General features: G+C 50.8%; 1 protein-coding gene across 3 annotated transcripts in view; it reads left to right on the top strand.

Moving 5' to 3' along the window:
- The first annotated feature begins 7,845 nt into the window (after window positions 1–7,845).
- Window positions 7,846–24,494, top strand: part of Rai1 (retinoic acid induced 1) — a 98,619-nt gene continuing 81,970 nt past the window's right edge. For 2 of the 3 annotated variants that reach the window (XM_041664836.1, XM_041664833.1), the window contains exon 1: window positions 7,846–8,328. The gene's annotated coding sequence lies outside the window, so the exon portion shown is untranslated. Of the gene's footprint in view, window positions 8,329–20,568; window positions 20,833–24,494 lie in introns of all 3 variants that reach the window. The other variant, XM_041664834.1, reaches the window with a different exon arrangement.

Genomic DNA, 24,494 nt, shown 5'->3' with positions numbered 1-24,494 from the left:
AAGGATGGGAACGGCCAGACAAAGCAATAAGGGAAAGACAGCTGTGACATAATAAAACACATGCAGGGACCCTTGGAATAGGAGAGGCCATTGAAAGACTCAGGGCCTTCTGTGGGGATGGAGCTAGGAAAGGGTGTGTGTGGAGCCAGACCAGACTTGGGAGCCTTCAGGGTGGGGTAATCCAAGAAGAAATACACTAGAAGCAGAGGATAAGAACCATGGCAGGAACCACTTCTACAGGATATAGTTAGAGGACCAAGGAGTGACATCAAATCCTCCCCAAAGTATTTCAGAGCATCCTGGACATGGTATCCCGGACATGGTAGCAACTTCCTACAGAAAGTGAGAGGAAGGGGTTTACCCCATGTCCATATGGTCCCCCAATGACCATAAGGACAGTAGATGTCGAAACTGAGCAGTTGTGGTGAGATATGGCTCTGCGGTAAAGGCTGCAGGGCATGTGTAAGCCCCTGCATTGTTCCTAGAACTGCGAAATAAATAACAAAATAGAAAGTAGTGTGCTCGTTATCATACCCCAGCGAGTGATGCATGGGGCATGAATGGGCTCGCTCAGGCTGCGTTTTCTCTAGACTAGGACTAGCTAGAACGACATACAGAGAGTAGAGAGTTGGGCCTGAACACAGGAAAAGAAGGCACAGGAGGCTATTAAATCAGCAAATGAAAATTTGTTTGTGATGGTTTTTGCTAAACCTTGCTATTATTATTCACAAAGGAAAATATGTTTTGTTTTGTTTGTGACGTGACAAAATCTCACTTTGTTGCTCAGGCCACCTGGAATTCACTATGTAGACCAGACTGGCCTCGAACTCGCAGCGACACTCTTTTCTCCCTAGTGCTGGAATTGCAGGTGGGCAACTATACCCTTACAAGCCCTCTACCTAAAGGGAGCTGTCTCTGTAACTATGTCCTGAGGACTCTGCTTAGCTGGCAGGAGCCCAAGAACAGAGAACCTCAGTGAGGTGACTGTGGTCAGGAACTAGGAATCTGGGAGGTTTTACTTCTGGAGCTGACAGAAGGAGATGCAGGATGAGCATGGGATCTTTTTCTATGTCTTCTTGAATAGCTTAAACATTTTGTAATTACAGACTGGAGTGTGCCTGACATTCCCCAGTCCTACAGTGAAGCTGGTGTGACATGCAAGTCATTTTTAATCTATCCCAGGAGCTCTGTCTTTCCAGCCAGTCTCAGTTCCTTTCACTGCCTTTATTTGCAGGCTTCCTTCAATGGGAAGCTCATACTCTCTCCTGAGATAGCCCATGGCTCTCTGTGAATAGCCCTGACCATGGGAAACTCTTCTTATAGGGTTAATCTATAGGTTTAAACTTGCCTCAGATCCTTCTGTCTTGTGAAGCTGCAGTCTGTTCATGAGTTACTATACAAGGCCAGGGCAACTCGTCATACCCTCACGTATTATTTATATTTATATAGTTATACTTGTGAGCCCTGGGACTCATATGTTAGGTAACTTGTTTACCTCTGAACTATATCCCAAACCCTACCAAATATTATTTATATAAATAAAGCAGTATCAGCTCCCTTCAGGCACACCTGTAAACCTAGCACTTGGGATGTAGAGATAGGAGGAGTAGGAGCTCAAGGCCTGCTCACCTAGGTAGTGAGTTTGAGGCTAGCCTTGGCTACATGAGACCCTATCTCCCATCCAAGTACTAACCAGGCCCGACCCTGCTTAACTTCTGAGATCAGAAGAGATTGGGCACGTTCAGGGTGGTATGGCCGTAGATGAGACCCTAACTCAAAAAGAACAGACTAAAAGGTGGAGAGTTAGCTCAGTGGTTAAGAGACTGACTGTTCTTCAAGAGGACCTGGATTCAATTTCCATGTACCCACATGGTGACTCACAACTATCTGTGACTCCCAGACTCCAGTTCCAGGAGATCCAACACCATCTTCCATGGCCACCAGGCCCACATGCGGTACACAAACACATATGCAGGCAAAATGCCCACACACATAAATTTTATATATATTGAAATTAGAAGAATAAACTACAGAAAACCAATTTAAGCCGATTACATAAAAAGGTGACAATACCGGGGCTGGAAAGACGGCTCCGTTGGTAAACCCCTGCCACATAAGCACAGGGTCTGAGTTTGGATCCCAGCACTCAGAAAAACACTGGGTTTACGGCAGAGCTCTGGTGAGTCTAGTGCTGGAGCATGGAGACAAGCAGCTTCCTGAAGCTTGAAGGGCGCCAGCTAGCCAACCAGTGTGCTCTCTGAGTTCAGTGAAGCGCTATCTTTAGGAGCTGGAAAGACGGTTGAGTGGGTATGAGCTCATATTGCTCTTCTGGAGGACCCTCTTTCAGGTCCCAGCACCTAACTCAGGCAGTTCACAACCTCCTACCATCCTCCGTGGGAGCTCGCGCTCATGTGTGCACACCTACACAGACACACTTACAATTAGCTTAAATAGTTTTCAAAAATAAGATGAAGATTGATAAATGCTCAATATCAACCCCTAGCCTCCACATGTGCTCTTGCACAGACGTATCTACGCATACAACACACACACACACACACACACACACACACCTATAAATGACTGACTTGCCTAACTGAAAGTCTAAGGTTTTAAGTCTCTCTCCTGGGTTTCTACTCTTAAGTCAGTTTCTCCTCTCTCTCTCTCTCTCTCTTTCTCTCTCTCTCTTTCTCTCTCTCTCTCTCTCTCTCTCTCTCATATTGGTCTAGAGCTATAGCTCAGTTGGTGGAGGGCTTGTCCAACATGCCAAAAGCCTGAATTAAATCCCCAACACTACATAAAACCAGACATGGTGGTACACAGGATTAATCCCAGACTCAACTACATGGTACATTGGAAGCTATGCTGGAAAAACACAGAAAGGCCCTGTTTTTCTCTATGGAAAAACCGTAGAGAAAGAAATATAAACACAAGCTGGAGAGATGACTTTGCTCTTCCAGAGGACCCAGGTTCCATTTCCAAAACTTTTATGGCAGCCCACAACCACCCGTAATTTCAACACCCTCTCCTGGCCCCCATAGGCATTGTATACATATGGTGCACAGACATAAATGCAGGCAAAACACCCATGTGCTGAAAATAAATAATTTTAAAATAAATACATACATACATAAATGAGAACTGAATAAGTAAGATCATGGATGGATGGATGGGTGAGTGGGTGGACAGATAAGTAGGTAGGTGGATGGATGAGTAAACAGATGAGCGGGCGGGTGGATGGATTGGTGGATAGACTGCTAGATGGTTGACTATGGGAAGATGGATGGGTGAGTGGGTGGGCGGGCTAGTCGATGGATGGATGGATGGATGGATGGATGGGTGGATGGATGGATGGATGAATGGATGGGTGGAGGATCTTAATGATGTTTGTCTGGGCCCGATTTCCCCAGCCTGCATCTCCTGAGCAGCATCCTGGAACTGGACCACAATCCCCGATTCCCTGTGGGGCTCACACTGCCTAGAGCTAGGCAGCCCTTCCAGACCTTCATCCTCTTTTCCTGCTGGAGATCTGATACCTTGCAGGAAGCAAAGGGTCTTTCCTTGCTCAGCTCCCCAGTTACTGTCCCTGCCCTGAAATGGACACTCCTTTTCTTTACTGCTCTGGGACTCTGACTTAGGAGAAAACGGGGCTTGTTCAACTTACGGTTCCAGGTTACCGTCGGGCATGGTGGGGAAGCCGAGGCCAGATCTCAAAGCCACTTTCTCATCACTGCCACAGACAAGAGCAGAGAGAAGTAAAGTGTGCACGCTCGCTTGCTGTGCTCAGTTAACTTTCTTGTCTTATACAGCCTAAGACCTCAAGTCAGAGGAACGGCGATGCCCATACAGAATAGCTGTGCCAGCTGGATTTTGTGGGACGCGAGCAGGTATCGTTAGGGGCATGAGCTCAACAGTATTGAAATTCTTTTAGCTTGAGAAGCCAGAGGTCTCTGGAGTCCTGGGGGGGGGGTGCTGGAGCTAAGCTGGAGCCAGATGGCAGGGGTGGGGTGAGGGTTCTCTGAAAGCTTCCTGACAGCTGTGGATAAAGAGACAGTGGATTTCCTGCCCCCTCCTCGGGGCTATCTTCTTTGCAAAATAGCGATAATGAGAATAAAATTCACTGCACACAGTAGGTGCTAAATAAATTCTAGCTCCATGTTCATTCATGTACTCAGTCCCAATGCACACTACATTCTACCAGGGCTGCTGAGAGCAACCTGGAGTCTTCGTGCAGGAACTTGTGTCCCAGAAGAACACAAGGGGACAGTGTGTGTGACCCAGAATCACCACTCGAGATACAAATGTGACTCTGGGCAAGCTCTTGCCCCTCCTCAGTCCCAATGTCCTTCTTTGGATAAGGATAGACTTACTTCTACCTTGGCTCTCTAGTCTGGCCTTGTTAGCCCTCTTGGTAATCTTTTGTATGAGCCAGTGATAAACCTGGTCCTTTTTGTTCGTTTGTTTTTTGGTTTTTGAGACAGGATCTCTCTACACAGCCCTGGCTGTCCTGCAGCTAACTCATTGTGTAGACCAGGCCAGCCTTGAGCTCACAGAGCTCTGTGTGCCTCTGGCTTTCAAGTGCCGGAATTAAAGACCAGCGATAAGCCTGGTTCTTAACCAGACAGATCTCCACTTCTTTCTCTGGTTTCAGTTAACAGCCTCTCTACCTCTCTAGACAGGAAACATTACCTCCTTTTGTTTGACAGAAAACAGAGGAAGTTCACGGCCACACATACAACCAGGCTTAGGATAGCTGGAGGAAGGTGTCTCAAATTCAAAAGCCTAGGTAGGTGAGGAGGTCAGCTAGTAGATTTAAATGTGCATCTGGAGCAACGGGTAGTGGGAGGCTTCCCTGAAAGAAGTTACCTGAAGGGATTTCAATTCCCAAATGTTCACACTGCTCTGTTCTTGCTTTTCAATCAAAACCACCCCAGGGGACTGAGAGTGTGGCCCAGAGTTAGTACACTTGGCTAGCACGCAGGGAGGCTCTGCATTCCATATCCATCATGCTCCAGGCTCGTGTGCATGGCATGCATGTGTGTGCATGGTACATACCTGTGTGCGTGCACGTGCGTGCGCACACACGCACACGCACCCAGGGGAGGAGGGAGGAAGAGGCAGAGGAAATATAGCAAACAAGAAAATCACACATCTTTAATCCCAGCAGTTAGGAAGCAGAGGCAGAGGCAGTCTGATCTCTGTGAGTGTGAGGCCAACCTGGTCTACAGAGTGAGTTCCAGGACAGCTAGACCCTATCTTGAAAAAAAAACTCAAAACAAAACAAAATAACAACAACAAAAAAGACTGAGTGTGAAGCCAGGGTAGGCTGCACAGTAAATAGAAGGCAAGTTGCCCTACATGGTAAGACCCTGTCTCAGAACTAGAGGTGTGGCTCAACGGGAGAGCACTTGCCTAGCATACCCAAGGCCATAGGTTCAATTCCTCAGCATAGCAAAATAATGATACAATGAGAACCCAATCATAACAACAACAAAACCCCATTAAAAAAAAAACAAGCAAAACCTCAGCACCCCAGTTTCATTGACTGTTGAGCCGAGTTTAAAATTCCTGCACCATGGATGTGGTTGTTTGTTCTAGCCCTCGTGCCTGCATCCTACTAAGGTTGCCCAGCAGCCTAAGTCCTCTGGTTCTGCTAACAGTGATCCCTAATCTCTGGCGTCTCTTCAAAGAAGCTTGCACTCTTCTTGGTCAGCAGTAGTGGCAGTCGTGACCAGGCTACCCTGCTCTGATAGGCCACTTAGAAACCCCCATGTCTAAGGCAGCAGGGAGCGGGGCGGGGGAAGTCCCCCTCAAGATATTTGTGGTCGGGAGAGAGATCCAGTGGTTAAGAGTACTCGTTGCTCTTCCAAAGGTTCCCAGCACTTACATGGCAGCTCACAACTGTCTCTGACTCCAGTCCCAGGGGGTCCAATAGCTTCTTCTGGCCTCCGTGGACACACTGCACATATGCAGTACACAGTCATACATGCAAGAAAAACACCCATACATATAAAATAAAAATAAATGTTGAGAGAGAGAGAAATGGAGACCTGGGTGTGCCTGTGCTTGGCACTTTACACAGATGACTGCAAGGCCCTGCCTCCCATACCATAAACATGTAGGCACCAAGATAGAGTCTGTCGCGCTGGTCCAGGCTGGTATTGAATTCCTGGGCTCTGGCAAAGTGCCAGCCTCAGGTTCTCAAGTAGCTGAATGCCAGACCCGCTACTGCTGGTGTGAGTCCGTTTCCTCTTCTGTGCAGCGGTCTGTGGCGGGGTAGCAGTAAGGCAAGGGGTAGACACCAGCTCCCAAAGGTGTCCAGCTTCTAATCCCCGGAGCCCAGGAAGAGTTTCGATATACAGCAAAAGGGGCGTGTGCTGTGGAAGGGTTTGAACTAAAGGTCTTTTGAAATGAAGAGCTAATTCTAGGCCATCAAGTGGCTGGAGTACAAAGCCCGTGTTCTCAGGGGAGCAGGGAGGAAGACCAAGGGAGGAAGTAGGAGTCAGACAACTGTTGCAGCTTTATTGCTGTTGTTTTTTTATTATTATTTTTATTTTTCGCCTTTTCCAGCTTCTGGTAGTTACCAAGAGGTTCAGCAACCAGGAAAGGAAAGGTAGGGAGAGACTGCTGCCTAGTGTATCTGAAAGGACTGCTCACCACGTTTTGCTTATGGAAATAAAGATGCCAAGCTCAGAAACCAGGTCCTAAGTCATGGTAGGAAGCAGGCTTGAGAAAACACAGGGCCCCACCTGCCCTGCTCTGTGCCCAGAGTTTGTGCTTCTGGCCAGTTGGCAGGGAGGGCCAAGGACAGGTCTTGGCAGGTCATTCTAGGCGGAGAACTTCGGTAGATGTGGGGGACTAACAGACAGGTAGTCAGAATGAATAGAAGGAGGAGGAAGGAGTGAAGGGCCCGGTACAAGACAAAGACACTGTAGGTAGCACCACACCTCATACCTCATGCTGCAGAGGAAGAACCAGGCTTGAGAGAGTGACTCACTTGTGCCAAGTCACCTGGGAGCTTGGGGGCTTTGACCTTCACTCAGCAAAGGATGAATAGCTCAGGCTTTGATGAAGGGGCTGGCAGGAGAGACCGTGGGGTGGCAACAGCAGTTTACAAGTATAGTCATTCACTAATTCATTCAAGATTCTTTTACTTAAAATCTGTTGATGGCTTATTTCCCGCGGCCCTTAGAAGGCAGCCACATTTCCTACAGACTGTGGCCTTAGATTGGAAGTCAGCATCCCCACTTCTTTTCCCACTGGGTATGGTGAAGACCACTGCTGCCTCAGGGCCCTTGCCCTTGTCTTTTCCTCTCAGAGAATGTTCCTCCCTGCGCCGCTGGTGGAGGCTCCTTCCTGCTCTTTAGCTATTTGTTCAGACAAGTCGCTCACTCGCAGCTAAATCCATCACTGCACCTGCTGATTTTCCTCCTAGTACTTAGTTCTCTCTAAAATTATCTTCGTTATGGACCTGATCATTGTTGGCTGTCTGTGTCTCCCCCACCCAATGCCAGGTTCTTGACAAGCAGGGGACCACATTGCTTCAGTACCCAACGAGATGTCACGTGTGCAGGGAATACATTTCACCTCTAACTTGGGGGAAATTTGAAACTGATCCTCAAACCAAAGGAACGGTCTCAGATGAGGGCTAGTGATGGGGGTGGTGGAATGAGGGTAGCGGTCCGGCCCAAGACTTGAATCCAAATTCTCCTTGACCAAGACCAGACCAAATCCTGCTGTCTTCCTTCCCCAGGCCCTTTGCTGGGCTGCACCTTCAGGCCATCCGTCAAGCCCCAGCCCCCCAGACGGACACGGGGCGTGCTGTGGGGCGCGCAGGCGCTAGGGGGCGCTGTAGGGGCGCGAACGGCCCACCTGGCACCCGAGGCCACGAGCGAGAGCTGCCTGGCCGCCCGGGAACTTTTTTCCTCGCGCTCTCGCTCTCCTGCTCCCCCCCGCACGTCGCCCGCCCGCCGCTCTTCCTGTGTGGAGGGGATCGCATTTCTCTCAGGCTCCCGCGGGCACCAGGCAGGCCCGGTAGGGTGCGCGGTCAAGGCCCGCTACGCGCGCCTCCGGCTTCGGGCGTCCCGGTGCCGCCCCCGCTCGCGCCTGGGCACGGACAGGCCGCTCGCAGAGCCAGGCAGCGGCGACGGTGGCGGCGGCGAAGGTAGCTGGCAGCCCGCCGCGTCGCGGTCCGAGGAGGGGGCGCCGCGGCCCACCCTCCTTCCCGCCTGGTCGGCCGCCGCGCCCGACACCCATGGGCGCGCGGGCTCCAGGGCCGCGAAGTCGCAGTGCCGGACGCCGGGCCCCGGAGTGAGAGCGGGTGCCGAGGTGAGCGGGGCGCTCGGCGCGGGGACAAGGACCTGGGCTGAGGGCGGTGCGAGGCGTGGGGACCCAGCCGCTGGCCGGGGTCCGGACGGGGGCGGGTGCCGAGCGCGAGTGGGGCGCGGACGCGGGGTCGCGCGGCCTGGCTTTGTGTGGCGCCGGCGTGAGGCCGCCGGTGGCCGTGTAGGGGCTGCAGGAGGGTGTTCTGGATCGTCGGTGGCCGGTTGGGAGCGGGCGCTGGGAGCCGAGGCCCAGTGTCACCAAGTGTGGGGCGGGGACGTGGGGAGGCGCGGCGCGGGCCCGAGGGAGCTTTGTGAGTGCGTTCTGGGTGGGGACGGGGAGCCGGCGGCTCGGTGCGTAGCCCGCTCTCGGGTGTCCGGGCTGCGAGGGCCGCTCGTGGTCACACAGGACATGGCACTCGCCGCATGTCCTCGCCCGGGCCTGTGTGCAGGCCCCGCGTTGAGCAGGAAGCGGTCCCCCGGACCCGGGATCTCCGTCGTGGCCAGGCCCGGGGCGCACGGGCCTTTCGGGGTGACGCCACCGGCTGAAGCCCGGGACACGCAAGCCTGGTGCTCTCCCGAAAGCGGCTCGGCAGCCAGGCCCGCTGGCCCTTTCGAGGCCGAGTCCCACGCCTTTGGAGGCTAGGGGACCCGTGGGGCTCCGGGTCGAGCGCGGCAGGGGCGAGGGCTTACAAGGTTCGGGGGTGACATTTGGAGCTTTGGTCACAACCGGAGGCCTTCAAGGAGGGCCAGAGGGGAAGCGAAACACAAGGCTGGCTCCAGGTCGCGGCGGCCCCAGCTTCCTGGGGCGCTCGTTTTCCCAGTAACCCCGCTCCTCTTGGGGCTCTCAGTCTCTCATTCACACAGCAGGGCGGGAGTGCGGCTAGGAGCTGTGCCTTCGTCCCATGAACCCTGGACGTGGGGGCTCCGAATGGATTAAACCCAAGCGTAAAACGCTCCTGAGGACTGGGGACGTGGGGCTGCGTGCCTGCATGGCGAACCCAGGGCGGCGCTTCCCAGCCCACCGCACGCACTCCCGCAGCGCCTGTGTCGCGGTTCTAGCGGGCCCCGCGCCCCCCACCCCCATCCCCTTTTTCAACGGCAGCGCTGTGTTGAGAATTCAAGGGCATTACATCTGGTTGCAATCTAGTTTCATGCGGCTGCTGGGCTGTTAAGACCTCGCGCTGACGTCAGAGCAGGGGAATTACTTCTTTTTATTTTATCTTTTTTTAGTTGTCTGCTGCCCTGGGAGGGGAGGCGGGTGGAGAGTGGGGCCAGGCAAGCTGTGATGTGGAGGCGCCAGCGCGATGGGAGCTCAGATCTGGGAGCTCTGCTTCCTATCCTGTCCGCCTTCTCCTCCCCCATTCTGCACACACTCCTCTCTCAACTCCAGTCAGGCTAGGGTGGGGGGCAGTGGAGTGGAGGCCCTTCCTGGCTGACTACACAGCTGTTTCCAGAGGTTTCTCTGGGACGTGACCCTTGGGATCTGGAGCTGAAGAGTAATCTAGTTTCCCACCCCTCCTCCCAACACCCCAGAGGGTATGTGGGGCCCAAGAACAAGGCATAGACACAGGCATCCAGTCCCAAGGCAGCCTCCCCAGAAGTCTGGTGAGGCGCTCATCACAGTCATTCCTTAGAGAAGAGAGTGTATGGGGTGACTGAGGTTTCAGAAGCCATCTTAGGAGGGGGCAGAATGCGATCTTCCCTGACAATCAGGCAGCCCTCTGACTTCTGCAGAGGGGCCTCCAGCATCAGAAGTGTCTTTCTTCCCACTGGTCCACGAGGCCTCTGCACGAGGGCCCTTATTCCCTTTTAAGCCCCAAATCTGGACCATTGATTTAAAAAGCCCTTCCCATGATGAAATCCTGCTATGCGCACGCGCGCGCACACACACACACACTAAAAACAAAAAAACCAACGATAAAAACTGCCATGTGCAAAGGACTGTATAGGGAAAGCCAAAGTTTAGCGAGCCACCCTCCTGTGTGTGTGCTAATCTCTGACAGTTCTGTTCCAGTCTGTTTGATTAGAGAAATGGCTGATTGTAACCCACGAAATCAGTGTTTCACAGCAAACTTGAAAAAGCAGGCCTAGGAAATGGCCCTGCTGTATATTCCTTCGACAAACAGTAACTGAGACCCCACAACTGCTCTCTCCTTTCATGGCTCAAGTAACATGTAGAGAGCTTCTCACTGTGAAAAATGCAGACAGCAAAGAGTATGTAGAGCGAAAGACCCTCAGCTCGGGTGGCCCCTGTAAAGTTTGAATGTATCTCCACCCTCTGCTTCTCAGTGTGTGCAAGAGGCTATGTACAAATACATACTTTTATTTTTCCCCACATGAAAACATCCCCAGGTCGTTCGGTCTGTCTGTCTGTCTCTCGTTTGTTTTGTTTTTTGTTTTCTAGAGACAGAGTTTCTCTGTGTAGCCCTAGCTGTCCTTGAACTAGCTCTTGTAGACCAGGCTGGCCTCAAACTCACAGAGATCTGCCTGACTCTGCCTCCCAAGTGCTGGGATTAAAGGCATGTGCGTGAATGCTGCCCTGCCTTCAGGTCTCTTAGTCTACAACACCGATTTCCTTTCTGCATAGGAGGGTAGTGGGTGAGGGCCAGACTCTGTGTTGACTGCTGGCTTCCCCATCTGCTGAGGGAGTTGTTTATCACTCTGGGCCTCAGTGTCTCCGTCTGTACAATGGGAATCCCAGTGCTGCCTAAGCTATAGGTATTCATAGATGGTTAGGTCAGTGATGCTGAGACAGCTGGTATGTATTCACTGCTCCATGACTGCTCTTCTATGTCCTCGACAGCACATAGCTGTCCTTTTTTCTTCAACCAGCTGCTTGGGCTGTGCTATGTATATGTTTGTGGCTCCCAGGGAGGAGGAGCTTTGTGCATTGGTAACAATGCCCTTAGACCAGGGTTCTCCTTGGGACAGGCTCTGGATGCCAGCTCCAGAGAACATGGACTGTCCAAAGACCTATTGTTTTTAAAGCTGTGTTAGGGTCTAAGCATGAAATATTCCTTGGAGGTGTATGAGACCCAGGTAACAACCATAGAAGATGGGGTGTGAGCAGGTGATATACCATAGGGCATGGGTAGAAAAGGAGAGAGAAGCATGCCTGCTGCTCTTGGGAGACTTTTGTGCTTTGGACACTTGACTCAGGAGAAATGGTATAGGAGCCGTCGTGCAGGGCTTCCTCGTTGGCCTCTCTGCTACCTCCCAGGTGAGACTGGAGTGATCTTTCCAAAGCCCAGCAGCTAACTTTGAAGTCTCCTTTGGGTTTCTGAACAGAGGAACACCTGGGGTCCTTCACATGCTCCTGAGGTCCTCTCTGGTGTCCTATGCTCTGCCCCTGCACACCACCTTCCTTTCAGCTCAGCTGTTTTCGTGCCAGCCTCTTGAGTTTGCCTGGGCTGCCCTTTCCACCTGGGTGCCCTTCATCTGCCTCCCAAGACCCAAACAGACATCCTGTCTCCTCCTTCTGACCTCCAAGAGAATGAGTCATCGCTCTTTGTCTGCGTCAGTGGCCCAGCATGTATGTCTGAATGATAGGCCCTTTTGCTGGGCCCATGAGGCTAGAGCAGCTGAGTCTCCGTGACTCCTTCCAGGTCCCACAGCCAGGACTAGGGACTAGAACTCAGATACCTAGGAATTCTTCCTGGTAGGGCCCTAGGTGAATTGTAGAGGATTGGAACCTCACAGCCATTCAGAGGTCCCTTTGATCTTTGGCTGGGGTCTGTTCGCGCGCGCGCGCATGTGTGTGTGTGTGTGTGTGTGTGTGTGTGTGTGTGTGTGTGTGAGAGAGAGAGAGAGAGAGAGAGAGAGAGAGAAAGAGAAAGAAAGAGAGCCCAGTTGCTCCCCCCTCACCACCAGGGGCTGGAAGAAACTGGCTCATCCTGTTTCTCCAAGAATGAGGGTGAGCTGTGCCCCTCTCCAGTGGGTCACTGAAGACCCAAGATTGGAATGTGACACCGGGTGGGGGGGGGGGGGCAGGCACAGGCTGAGGCTTGGCTGCCAAAAGACAAGAGTTTGTTCTGCTGGTTCTGGAGGTTTTCAAACGGGCAGGGGTGGGAGAGACAGTGATTGGATGTGCTGGGCTCAAGGTGTGCAGGGGTGAAGGCAACCTTGGACTGAGAGAGTGGGACAGAGGGAAACAAGGGAATGCAAAAGGAATTGAGGAGTTCTTTCTATAAATTGATAGACTTACGTTTAGGGAAAAAAGCAGCCAGTGTATGAGGTTTGGCCACGTCAGGCATTCCTTCATTAGTTTATTGGCTCTGTGATTAGAGCATCATTTCTGTGTTCACACTGAACAAGCCAGTATTAGTCTTCAAGGACCTTGGGTAGACAATCAGCAAATGCCCCATTTTTGCATAGTAGCCTGTCTGGATGGCGAATGGCACATAGGGTCCTGTGGAGAGAAGAATGACTGCACCGGGGCCCAGGATAGGGAAGTAAGTGGTGTGCCAGAGCCAGGGTAGGGATGTGGTATGTCATTGGCTGGGAGCTGTGGTGAGATGCTGGAATCAGGCAGGGAATCTTTCCCTTGCTCTCTGGACTCAATGCTGTCAGTGTCAGCACAGGGTAGACTGTGTTCAGTCTGTAGGCCTATGTTGCTCATTTCTTGGTGGTGGTGGTGGGGGCAGCTGCTAGCTGAGAGGGCTGTTGAGATGGGGAAGCAGGTTTGCTTAACACCCGCCTGAGACCTGTAGGGGCTTGAAGGAGCGTGTGCAGGGGAGATTGTGCTGATCTGCACAGTGGGTTCTCTTGGGACAGATCAGTAAGCACTAGATTAAGAATCAGAAAAAAGGTCTAAATTCCAACCACTTCTTTAGGGGAGCCAATTTTCCTTTCCCTGAACATCAGTTTCTTCTGTCAAAAATGGGACTATGAATTGCTGCCAGCATTAAAGGTGACAATGGCCTTGATTTGTTTTGTGATATGAAAAGCAAAAAGGGCCCTATAGCTTGGGGATATAAACATGAATTTTGGGTGAAGCCAGCCTGAGTTCAGATTCTGCATCAGCTACCGTTTTGTGATGGTGGCGGGGGCTCTATTTCCCTCCATTTTAAAACGATCATAAGAGGGTCCTGCTGGCACACAGCCCTCCTCTTGGCTGTTATTCTTGGATTGATACTTATTTTTGTGATGCTGGGAATGGAATGCAGAGCCTTTAGCCTGCTAGGCAAGTGCGTGTCAACCTTGTGCTGTACCCCAGCCCGGGCTGTTATTCTTCCTACTAAAGAGCTCTGCAACATGAACAAGGCATCAATGACTGTTTCCCTTGACAAAGTCACCTCTAACCCTCACTTGCAGAACAGGGAGTCCAATGCCTGTTTCTCTTCTGGTGAGGTGAAGGTCAGTGAAGGGAAGGCAGATGAAAATGACTGACTTTTGGCCACAGTTTCTGTTTGCAAAGGGACTTTGCCCCAGTGATGACAGTGGACCCTAAGACAGTATCCAGTAACTTGTGACTTGAGTGGCAGTGTAACTGACTTCGTTTGTTCAATCATTATGCTGAGTAACTCGCATATTCCAGGGTCTAAGGGCTATGGCCATCCCTGAGACACAGTGTGTATTCTCTTGTTCTTATTTTCTCCTCCCTCCCTCCCTCCCTCTTATATGAGTGTTTTGCCTGCATGTATGACTGTGCACCAATATGTGCCTGGTGTCTATGGAGGCCAGAAGAAGTTGTTAGATCCCTTGGAACTGGAGTTGCAGTTGATTTTTTTTTTCTTAATCTTCATCTTTTATGCATACACTGTTCTCCCTGCAGGCCAGTAGAGGGCACCAGATCTCATTACAGATGGTTATGAGCTACGATATAGTTGCTGGGAATTGAACTCAGGTCCTCTAAAAGAGCAGCCAGTGCTCTTAACCTTTGAGCCATTTCTCCAGCCCTGCGGTTGATTTTTTTTTTTTTTTTTAATTTTCGAGACAGGGTTTCTCCATAGCTTTTTGGTTCCTGTCCTGGAACTAGCTCTTGTAAACCAGGCTGGCCTCGAACTCACAGAGATCCGCCTGCCTCTGCCTCCCGAGTGCTGGGATTAAAGGCGTGCGCCACCACCGCTTGGCTTGATTTTTTAAAAGTATATATTACTCCTGTGTATGTGTCTGTAGATATGCCCGGTACTCTGGAGCTGGAGTTACAGGTGATTGCGAGCCGCCCTGTTGTGGGTGCTGAGAACTCTACTTGGGTTCCCTGGAAGAGCAGTATGTGCTCTTTAGTGGCAGAGCCATCTCTCCAGCCCCTCCTGTACATAGTTCTAAGCAACCTGGCTGCCTAGGCTCTGATCCAGGTTATATTACTTGGCTAGGTTACTTATCTCCTTTGCTCATTTTCCTTGTCTGTGAGGTAAAAGGCAATGAGCACCATTCCTTATAAGATTACTGGCAGAATGGAGAAATCTGAGTTCATACAGATGAAGCCCCATAATGTCTGATATATACAAAGTGTTCTCTTCAGAAATGGCCCTTCTTACTCATTGTTGCCTGGGGCAGGTCAACCTAGCCATATTGCTAGGGGTAGCACCCACTGGAAAGGAGTAGTGGTCCCTGGCCCTGCTAGAGCAGGTAGCTCCTAGACCAGCACTCACTGCTACCCCACCTCAGCCAGGCTACCAGGATAATATAAGGCTGTCCTTGTTTGATTGTAGAGGCATATTTCAGGGAGACCCTGTGAGGCTGTATTCATCCCTGAAGATCAAACCTTGTCTGGCACCAAGTGAGCCTCAGCCTTGAAGAAGGAACTTTGACATCTAGTATTAAAGTCGAAAGTGTTTTCTAGTTGAGTAACATTAATTACCAGAGGCTATTAGGCTGTTCCTATATGTCCTTTGGCAGGTCCCCCAACCTCTTAGAACCCCTGCATCCTCATGTATCAGTTGGCAAAAGCAAGTACTTATGACACATGGTTTTTAAAGCATCTGCAATCCAGATCTGGGGTGGGAAAGTTGCTTTTTGTGTGCTAACTGCTCTGTTACCAAATGTTGTAATTGAGATAAGAGGTAAAATCAAAACCACCTGTTCTGAAGTGGAGTGGAGTTATGCATTCATTCATTGCAGGGGCACTGGGATAGGCTATGGAGAGGTGGCTCTCAATTTGAGTTGACTTTGTCACTTGGATAATGTTTGAGTCATGTCTGGAGACAGTCTTGGTTGTCTCAGCTAAGGGATACTGCAGAATACTCTGCAGTGCACAGTCACTATAACAACAAACCAGCTGGCCAAGACATCTATAGCACTGAGGGCTCAACAAGCCTTGCTTGCAAAAGTGCTAGTAGCTGCATAGATGTATAATCCCTGCCATTTTGAAGTATCCAGTCTGGTGAACACACTGGCATTGCAGATAGGACTGTGTAATAATCACAACTGCATGATTAGTTGTGATGGACTGAGCTAAAAGGAAAGTGCAGAACCAGTGATGGCCTTCTGCAGTCTTTGTAGTCTAATGCATGACCCAATTGCTAAAGTTCAGGAATGGAGGGGAAGGGTGTTATTGCAAGGCTGATTGCCAGAAAAAGACTAAGCCTTAGGGGATCTGGGAGAAGCTTCCAGAGGTAGGGAGATGCTAAGGAGAAAAACTCTTTTGCCTCTTCTGGTTTGAGGAACTGTAGCTCCTATTATGTTGTATTGTGGAGATTGAGGAGATCAGGTTAGGTATGGGAGAATAGAGGCCATTGCTGTCCCAGGCTGTTCTGTGACTGAAGCCTACCTGCTTGCCCTTCTTTGCATTATATTCTCTAGTAGGTGGAGAGAGAGAGAGAAGAGGAAGAACATTTTCATGTCAAGCACAGAGAGGAGTGGGGATGGGAAGCAATCCGATGTGTGATACCTTTGAGACAGCACAGAAAATCCCCACTGTGGCTCAAAATAGCACTAAAAATAGAGGGTTTGCCAAGTCAGACTTAGCATAATGTTGACAGAGCTGGCTTTGTTCCCTTGAGGTGACACTGTCTCCTGGGCAGTATTGGAGCTTAGGGACCTCAGGTGGGGTGGCCATGGCCTTTACCTGGAGATGGGAGGAGGAGGGGATTAGATACTTGCAGACATGGCCAGTTGATGAAGAAAAAGGCAAGGGAAGGTTGATTCCTCAGATGAGTGAAGGCCTGCCTCTTGGGATGCTGAAAGTGATGGTCAGGAGAGGCTGTCATTTAATCTGTGCCTGTTTTGTGCCAGGCATTGGGTGTTCCTCTCGAAGCCTCACTATTTGGTATGGTTTACCAAGGAAACTAAAGCTCAGAAAGGTTAAGGGTCCCACATGACCTCAACCAGTTGAGAATCACAACTATTGAGTGCCATGTTAACCCTACTTACTACCTATCCCCTCGTATTAGTCACTCACGGTTTCATAGATCTCATCGACTGATGTGAAATAACACTGTGATCTGGAAAGAAACATTTTAAGGTTTGGAGGCCTGAGGTTGAATTTTGAATTCTGACTAGGGAGGGTTTTGTTTTGTTTTTGTTGTTTTCCTGTGATTTTTTTCTTTTGGTTTCCTCTGCTCTCTGGTGGGCACAATATTTTCATCCTGGAAGTGGCGATAGGGGTTAAACTCAGCCTGGAAAGGAAACAGAGGCCCCAGGGAGGTAAGAACCCGCCCTGGGCCACCCAGCTTGGCAAGGTGCAATAAAAGAGCCCTGGTGGAGGAGCTAGACCAGATTGCCTATCTCTGTGCTGTATCAGTGTCGAATTTCTTTATTTGAATGGGGAGAGAGGGCAGCCTCCCTCTGCAGGTAGAGAAGGTGGTGTGGAATGTGGCTGTTTGTTTTTCTTTGCCTGTGAAAGCCTTATTTCAGCTCACATTGACTGTACAGGGCTTCTGAGACAAAAGACATTCCCTCGGGGTGCCTGACCAAGGTGGGCATTGAGAGGGCACCCACCATCTGAGTGGAAACTAGGAACCGGGCACCATCCTTCTGCCTGCTCCAATGAGGCCTCCAATGGTCCCGTTCATCTCCATATCTCCTGGCAGACTGTAGGTTGCTTGGAAAGCCAGGGCAGCCTTCCTGACAAACAAATCTTGTTCACATGGAGAGGGGGAGGCTGGGTGAGCCTATCTGTTCGCCTCCCCCTACCCAGACGTCTCCCCACCCAGCTGGCACCCTATATTCTAAGACCCCTTGAAGGGGCTCCAGTATCGTTGTCATTTGTTAAGACGTCAAACTGAGAGCCCCTTGTACTAGGGAGGTGGATTCTAGGAATGAAGGGGGTGATCATGAGGCAGGGCTTTCTGCAATGGCTGCCCCTCTTTCCCTTCCGCCCCTCCTCTTCAGCCCACTGGCGGCTGAGAGAGGAAGCCCTGCCGGCAGGTAGCAAAGAAAAGACATAGAATCCAGGGGGGAGTCGCAGTGAAAGCAAACAAACAGGCCTTTGTGTGGCTTCAGATTGGCGGCTCAGAAGGGAAGCCAGGCTTGGGTAAGCGAGAGAGGGAGGAGGTATGGGAAGTCAAGCCTTTGCTTCTGGCCTTAGTTGGGCTGTAATCAGCCCGAGCTGGGTGACGAGGCCCATTCCGGTAGACAGGCAAAGCTTGGGCCCTGCCGCTTGACTTCTGAACACTTCTAACGAATTTACTCCCTGGAGCTATCACACCTTAGTAGTGTAATGGGCCTAGCCAGGGCCAGGCTCCCGTCCCACTTTGCTGCCTGTGGCTGCTAGGAAGAAATGGAGTAGTAGGGAGAGAATCATGGCCACCTGGGAGGACAGACTTTTCAGAGCTAAGAACACGGCGTGTGGGGGGATTTCAGTGGGGTAGGCAGCTCTGCGGAGGGGAAAGCAGGTTTACTATGCAGTGACAAGCATTGGGGGTCGCGGACTCCTAGGTCTGGGAGCCAAATTGCCCCATCACTGGTGCAGGTCGCCGGGTTGGGGACAGGCACGAAGACTGGCTTCCCCGCTGAGAATGTGAGGGGGCGCCTCGGGTAGTAGTGGTAGTGGAGTCTTATTCATTATCCTAGTGAGGACACCGGACGGGCCAGCCTCCAGGCGGCTCAGGCCAGGACCCAATCCACGGAGGCGCTGTCCGGCCAGACGATCAGGCAGCTGCGTGGTTGCTCCGGGGCCATTTCCTCTCCTCTCCACGACCTCGAAACGGGCGCTTCCTGCCCGCCAGCCCCGGGCGCCCCCCTAGGCGGCGTTCCACCCGGGAGGTGCGCGGGGCGGGGCGGGCACTGCGTCGCTATGGCAGCGCCTGGCCCGTCATGCTCCGCGCTGCTGGGACCGACAGCCAAGGCCCCGCCCCTGGCAGAGCCGGGCCCCTTTCCGGGAACGCGAAGCCGGAGGTGTGGCTTCCAGACCTGCGACGGTTCTCTTGGGTCTCCCGGCCTGTGTGCTGCAGTCTACCTAAGAGGAGGGATACAGCTCCTGTCCCCCCTCCCACTCCCCCCGCCCCCCCCCCCCCCCCCGCATCACAGACTAGGTGCTGCTTTGCGCGTTTCCTCGCGAACGAGGAACGGGGAATGCGCAGACACTCCATTGCCTCAGCAATGCTGGGCCTAGAGGTCCCGCTGGTCCTCGATGGAGCCCAGTCCTTGGCCCCATGTAGTTGGCAGCCGTTTGGTTGCTTGGCCGGGAGGCGCATTCTTATCTCCAGAGCCCGGGCCCCATCGCCTGCTCTGGGGAAACCTCTTCCTGAACTTTGTTGCCAAGTTTGCCCCCTTCTAACACTGCCCTTTCTCCACAGGCTTTTCATGCTTTGAGTCCCTAAATTCACACCCCAAATCTGTTTTCTTTCGTCTAGTCCAATAAGATGCACCAATTCAGTTGGCTTCTGCCCCTTCTGCTTGTACGGAGCAGGCAGCTAAATTTAATACTGTTTTTTAAGGCTTAGCAGGAAGACTTTCTCTCAAGCAGCTGGACTCTGCCTTTCTTTGACTTCATTCAGGGCACACACAGATTAAAAGTAGATTTCTGTGGAAGCGGGAGGATGCAATCTTGATCTATCATACCTAGCCCCGTAGTAGTGTGCACACCTGTACTGCCCACACTAAGGAAGTTGAGGCCAGCCTCAATAACGAGGTCCTGTGTGTGTGGGAAAAAACTTCCCAGTCAGTTCAGTGTTTTTGTTTTTCATGAGGTTATCAGACCATTAGTATGTTGGCTGTAGAGAAGTTCAGAAGCAGGAGAGCCAGGCCCACACATGCCTGTCATCCCAGCTCCTTGAGTGTAGAAGGAAGACCCTTCGATCCCATGAGTTCAGGACTAGCCTGTGCAACTTACCAAAACCCTCATCTCAAAAAAATAAAAGGGCCAATGACATGGTTTAGGAGGTAAAAGGATATGTACACACACACACACACACTCACACTCTCTCTCTCTCTCTCTCTCTCTCTCTCTCTCTAAATCCCACCAGTCTGGAACCAATGCTGGCATGCTTTCCATAGATGTGAATGTGAGAAACTATATGGGATGAACACCATAAATGCAAAGAATAAAGGAGTCATGCTGTATATTTGGATTTGTAAGGCACTTGGTGACTTTAATAGCCTTTCCCCTTGCTATAAAAGGAGGACAAGCTTATTATAGAACTTTTGGAAAATATGACAAGTTAAAAGGAAGAAACTTACCCATGCTCTGGTCTCTAGAGGTAGGTGTTTTGCCTGTATTAGTGTCACCCCTGCTAGGTCTGTCCATTTGAATATGTCACCACTCCTGTAGGTACAGGAGGCACATGCTCTGCCTTTCTCTCGTAATGCTATACAAGGGATCCTTTGTCCTATGCATCTATGGGGGAACCTTGAATGGGGAGTCTCAATCTGAGGAGAGCTTGCAGTCTGTTGAGCTGTCAGGTGGCTGCTCTGCTTATTTCTCTGTCCACAAACCCTTGGTAGGTCTTTCTTGCCTCCCTTAATCTCTATTAAGTATCTTGGACCAGGAGTCAGTCTTTCTTATAAGAGGCCAAGGAAGCCACCAGTCTGTACAGGGACTCAGAAGGCTCTTCACCCTTGCTGAGCCCTGGACTCAAGCAAAGACTGGTTTGGCCAGAAAAGCAAGACTCAAAAGGCTCAGACCTAACCTCCTAAGAGCCAGACAGCCTCCACTCAGACACAGAGGCCTGTGTTCATCTCCTGACTACTCTTTTTGCCTGGACTTGCTGAGAATCAGGGTCTGCTGTCCTAGTTCCATATCCTCACTGGAGGCATGCAGGCCTAGCACAGGGCACAACCTTTCTCTTTCCAGCCAATCTCCAGGCCTGACTTCTAACTACTCTGCTTCCATCCACCCTCTAACCAGCCTCTTTTTTTCCAGTCCTGCTACCCAAGTCCTCTGAAGTGGGCCTTGGAGGATCTCAGCTGCTAGACGGTTTGCACTGGAAAGGCTTCTAAGACTTAAAGAGTGGAATGCTTCCTAAACAGAAGAATGTTGAACTTGCATTTTGGGTGGCAGCTGAATTTAATGGATGGAAAACCACAGACTGTCGCTTTCCTGGAACAGGGGCATCAGGAGTAGCATCAGACCCTGCCTGGTCTCTACCTGCCGTCACCAGTGTGTACTATTGAAAAGATGCTATAGGTATGTTATGAGCCTGCAACCAGTACCCTGTACATTTTATTTTATTAATAAGCTTATTGACATAGTGGCTATTAAAGACCGGTTCACTTTACCTGTATGGGTGAGTTTGTCAGGTTGTGGCTGAGATTCCTTGTCTGCACAAGATTGATTTATCTGGGTTCCTTCCTGTGGGCTGGGTACCACCCATGTGTGGAATTGAGCCGCCTGAGGAGATGGGTACACTCCTGTGGATGTGAGTCGTGTCAGTCACCCTCAGTTTTTTGAGGTAGGCTCTCACTCTTTGGTCCAAGCTGGCCTTAAATTCATGGTAATCGTCCTGCCTCGGGCTTCTCAGTGTTAATTACAGATATGTGCTACTGTATCTGCTGACTAATAACAGAGGGGCTGCTGATTTTGACAGGTTCCCAATTTGTACATGTTTTAGTTACCTGTGAGGACTTTTGTAGTATGTGAGTTTGTTCTCATGTGTAAGTAGGTACTGTTGGTGGCTATATATCTGTATTTATGGACCAATATATAGTTATGTGACTATTGCTGTGGTTGGTAGATTCTCTTGGGTATGGCTCAGCATGTGTGCCATGTGGAGTGAGGCCTCTGTGTTAGGGAAGAGGTGCTTTGGGACTCTTCCCCTGCTTTGTGTGGTGCTGGCAATGGAACTAAGCGCAAAGCTTGTTTGATAGGGGCTCTGCCATTGTGCTGTAGCCTCCGCCTTTTGGTTGTTGGTATGGTGTTTCATAGCTGGCTTTGAACTCTCAATCTTTGTGCCTCCACTTCCCAAGTGCTGGGTTACAAACATACACCAACACACCACTTTTTGTCCCCATTGGGCAGTGGCCTGGCGTTTGCCTGCATACATGTCTGTATGAGGGTGTCAGGTCCCCTGGAACTGGAGTTACAGACAGTTGTGAGCCACCATGTGGGTGCTGGGAATTGAACCTGGGTCCTGTGGAAGAAAAAATGTTCTTAACTCTTTGTTGTTTGTTACCCTACAGGCTGCTCAGGGCCCTGGGGTCAGATAACTTTGAAGAGCAGCTGGCAGCTGAGGAATGGGCTAGCTCTCTGATTTGGGGGAAAGGGCGCTGGGTTTCACTCAGTTCAGTTGTAAAAGGGCAGCAGTGGGCCCCAGGTCCCCTTGGCTCTGATGAGGAGGCAGGAAAGGCCACAAAGAACATGGGTTTTTCTTTGCCATTGTGACTGTTTATAGTAATAATATATTTCATCTAGTAAACAGCTGTGTGTGGCAGGCCTATTGTATGAAGGCACTGAAATTATCTGTTGTCTGTATGAGCGCTGCCCATAATGAGGCACGGCCAGGGTGGGAGACTGTAATTGGAGAGCCTGCCTGCCTGCGTTGTCATGCACTCATGCATTCATGTGTGAGAATGCACCTTGTTCACAAGCCAAGAAGAGGCCAAGAAGAGTGCAGTACTGCTTATGGAAATGGGAGTCCTAGACTTGGCTAGGAGCTAATCTGGGCACCGTGGAATGGCTCAGTTAGTTAGGCTCCTCCCATGTAACTCAGAGCTGAATGCAGCTCAGGTAGTCATGGGCTCCTCTCCAAGCTCTTTTCCCTTCCACCCAGGGCTTCTATATCTGTTGATTCTAGCTTCCTCTGGAATTCTCCAGGCTCTGTCTCAGGTGATGCCTAGAGCCACCACACAGCACAACTGCCTCAGACCCAACCTGCCATCTCCTCTTAGCCCTTTTGCTCTCCCAGCCACCCCACTTGGGCTGAAGAAAGCACTAAAGAGATGAAATCAGAGGATAGGTCCTGTTTCTCCCCTCCCTTTACCAGAGAGCATTTAGTTTTAATGCATTCTTTCATTTATTCATATGACTAGTATTTATGAATACCTGTTAGTAATCAGCTACTATGCTTGTATGTTGGCCTGTGGGGTCCTCTTGTCACATGCAGCACACAAACCTAATTCCTATTGTTTTGTTTTTTGGTTGTTGTTACTGTTTTTGAAACAGGGTCTCACTCTGCAGTCCAGGATGGCTTGGAATTCATTATGTAGCTCAGGTTGATCTCCAGCTCATGGTCATCCTCCTGCCTTGGTCTCCTAAGTGCTGAGACTGTAGGCGTGAACCGTCACAACTAGCTGCTTCATACCTATTTTGAAGTCTACCCATTGGTTAGGATGTTGGAGTGAATCCTTTAGCAGTTCATCCAAAATTTCCAATTTTATCATCCTAGACGGGTGAAGGTTTCCTCCTCATCTCTCTTGCTGCTCCTTTTGGCTTTGTCCCATATGGTAGTAGGGCTTTCTGGTTATGCACCTTTGCTCAAGTTCAAATCCTTACTGTCTTTGGCTTTAAAAAAGAAAAATTCATGAGGTGGCAGCGGTGGTGGTGATGGTGGGGGCGGCGGTGGCACACACCTTTGATCCAAGTTCCTGGGAGGCAGAAGCAGGTGGATCTCTTGAGTTCTAGGCCAGCCTGGACTACAGAGATAGTTCTAGGACAGTCAGGGCTACACAGGGAAACTGTCTCAAACAAATCAAAGCAATACAAATAAACAAAGGAAGAATAATGACTCAGTGGGTAAGGTGCCTGAGAATCTACCTAAGCCTGAGCCCTGGAACCCACATGGTGGAAGGAGAAACTGACTCCTGTAGTTGTCCTCTCACCCCACATGGGCCACCCTCCCTACATATAAACAAATAGATGACTCTCACCCCACTAAACTCCTTTCTGTTCCCTCCTGGCTCATCTCGCCCCCCCCCCCTCCAGTCCTCTGTACTGTCTGAGCCAGAATCCTTGAGCATAAGCAGTCCCCATGGGCCTGCCTGTGTGGACCGGTGTTGGGGGCATAGGGGAAGTTAGATTCTGGCATTGTCCTCTGTAGGGCTTGGCCCTGGAAAGGAATACTACTCTGCTATGGAAAAAACTGATATATGTATGAACTTCGTACGTCAGCTTGGAGGGGGATGTGAGATGTTCAGAGGAAATAGCATGCCAGGCAGAGAAATAACTGGAGCAAGAGGCTGACTGGGTCAAGACACAATCCTTGCTCACTTGAGGGCAGAGGCTTGAGTCTAGAAAGGCGAGCAGAAGTTTGTCTCCTGCCTCACAACCTTCAGTAGCTCCCTGTTGAGGCCACGTGGTCACCACTGGCAGTCTAAGCTTCGGATATTTGTTGGGGTCCTACTGTGTGCATGGACCCGAGGGTCAAGACTGTATGTGTGGCCCCTGGTGGATAAGCCTCTTCTGGTGGCTGGAGTCAAACACGCCTGGTTTTTAGACAGAAGTTGGCCCCACCCTTGTTTTTACCCCAAGATGTCCTTGTAGGTAAACTGGCAGGGTGCCAGGGTCCTTAGACGGCCTCACAGCCAGGCAGACAGTGCCCTCTGATTAATGGAATAGTAGAATGTTTCTTCTGGCTCATCTCAAGACCCTGTCCAGGCTGACCAGGGAACATGTACAGCCCTGTTACCTTGTGTTTGAGTACTTTCTTGTACCTGAAGCTCATGGTGCCTTATAGCTTGTTATCACCTTGAAGTGGATCCTGCTAATATGCCCTGTATATAGGACCACTGAAGCTCTTAAGGAGAAGCAAGAATGCCCAGAGTCACTCAGCTGACAGGACAACTGATGGTCCATTAGAATGGACTTCATATCCAGACCTGTAGTTTCTCCTAACCTGGGAGTTCTGAGGGTGG

The sequence above is a fragment of the Microtus oregoni genome, unplaced genomic scaffold, assembly GCF_018167655.1.
Source record: "Microtus oregoni isolate MIOR12 unplaced genomic scaffold, Mior012 000015F_ref0000493, whole genome shotgun sequence".
Classification (NCBI taxonomy): domain Eukaryota; kingdom Metazoa; phylum Chordata; class Mammalia; order Rodentia; family Cricetidae; genus Microtus; species Microtus oregoni.
Note: the sequence above shows the minus strand (reverse complement) of the source record. Positions and strands in the feature narration are given on the sequence as shown.